This window comes from Aplysia californica, unplaced genomic scaffold (genome assembly GCF_000002075.1).
Source record: "Aplysia californica isolate F4 #8 unplaced genomic scaffold, AplCal3.0 scaffold00190, whole genome shotgun sequence".
In the NCBI taxonomy this organism is placed as follows: Eukaryota; Metazoa; Mollusca; class Gastropoda; order Aplysiida; family Aplysiidae; genus Aplysia; species Aplysia californica.
In genome coordinates, this window is record NW_004797460.1 from 460,376 (window position 1) to 462,619 (window position 2,244).

Genomic DNA, 2,244 nt, shown 5'->3' on the forward strand with positions numbered 1-2,244 from the left:
AACACCTTTCATGGATATAAAAGCACCCATTTATATATTGGTTTTTACTGAAAAACGTTAATTAAAGGCACACAAAATATAAATCATCTGTTTCTTCGGACTCTCGGGCTATGTAAATAACCAAATTTTGGCTGCCATTATATCGATAATTTCACCTCTGAAACCAAGCGACACCCACCTCTTTAATTGCAAATGCCTCACCTAGTATTCAAGATAAAAGGCTATTTCGTTCATCGAAAGTAAGGTAAATGTACACGCTTCAAGACGATACATATGACGAAAATAATAAATGCCCAAAAATTGACGAGAGCCTGATTCCACCGCGTTGTGACACAATGTATGGTCAACACTTGGATTTATTTTTGGAGGCTGAGTGTCATGGACGGTTCTTTTTTTTCACACGGATGTCGCAGGCTCACTGACTGGAGGGTTTTTTTTTATAGTAGAGGGTTTTACGGCGCTTCCAACTGCATAAGGTCACATGAGCGCCAAGAGGGTGTCAACAGAGAAGTCTTTACAAGGAATCAGACTTAGACTGCTCATCTCTCTAGCTTCAACAGCACAAGGTCTGCTTCGATGTCGCAGGCTCACTGACTGGAGGTTTTTTGTGCAGATTTTCTAAAAATAATGACAATAGAAGAAGCGAAAGACAAACGACAAAATACAGCAAAGCACTGCGAAATTTGACCTTCAGACGTGAGATAGATGGGGTAGGAGGGGACAAAGAGAGAGAGAGAGAGAGAGAGAGAGAGAGAGAGAGAGAGAGAGAGAGAGAGAGAGAGAGAGAGAGAGAGAGAATACAACATTTATTATTGAAAGATAACATTTTTATGAACAGACAACGAACCCCCCTAACACACACAACTCAAAATTTAACTGAAAGCCAACACATCGAACCATTTACGTACATTAGAATCTAAGCATATTTCAATTTCTTTGTTGAAAACGGTTCTTTGTTTTTTCTTGTGCGCGCATTTTAAACCTGAATATTATAATACATTTATAATGTTATAGAACTCAACAAAATTGTAACGCGTTTCCCTGTCTCTCGTTATTAGGCTTGCTTAAATTCTATCAGGTAGGCCTAATACCTATTTTCTGATTTATTCCTATGTATCTTTTATGCTGGAAAAGTGGAGTCGCAACGTCCCTTTTTTCTCCGAAGCCTTTATATAATATCCTCTACTTGTTCTGCTGTAGTCTTATACTCTATCTCAACAACATCAACTGATTACCAGGTTGTTTCTTTGTTCGTTTCCAACTACAGCTGAGCTTGTAAACACTGCCACGTGATGACGGAGCTTAATTTATTCGTGATGTCACATTCAACCAATGAGATAACAGCTTCAAGATATCTCTACCAATCATTGAGAGTAAAACCATTTGCTCCGATGATAATTTGCATATGTTTATAAACATTTTGCGCAGGAGCGTTCAAGACAAACCAAGAGAAAACAAGCATCCTTTCAGATAGCAGATAGTTGTTTGTTGCGACCATACTCTAGCAGCTGCTTGACTTACTATTTTCACGCACTGGAAATGCCTTTTATGGGACAAGATTGGAGATCTCCGGGCGATCGATGGGTGCGAACAACAGAAGGATGGGAAAAAATGAGGCTTTGGAGAGTGAAAATATTTGAAGGCCTCAACGAAAACGTCGTTGCAAGGTAAGTTCGCTTTTATTTTTACGAAGGTAGGCTACATGTATTCTGTTATCGTATATGACCAGTTAAAGTTTCACTGGCTGGGATGCGAGGATTCTATTGTTAAGTCGAAGGCAACGAAGAAGACCCTCTTAATGAAAAGAAGGGATATTGTAAAAAACAGTGAACTAGAAATTGATGAAAATGAAGAGACTGGGTTCGCTACAAATATTGCGCAAGTATCGGATTAGAAGAAATCCAAAGCCCATTTTCCAGATTCCTGGAACTGTGGGGCAGAAGAGCTTCCGAAGCTGAAAACAAGCGTTTTCATCTCAGTATTATTATCCCTTTTGTTTATATGTGTACAATAAGAGGGACGGCGAGGGGGGTCGGATTTTCATATGGTGGATCTTGAAACAGAATAGTCTAAAACCATTACGGTGATTTCGAAGAAAAGGAACTATGTATAGGCCTACATACATACATATTGTAGCATATACATATTGTTAAGGGAGAAAAAAGGTGGAGACTGGAGACGCATTACGAGCTTTGACTGAGTGGGCAGTGTGCGTTGTGATCAGTAGGCAACTCGGCAGGTCAA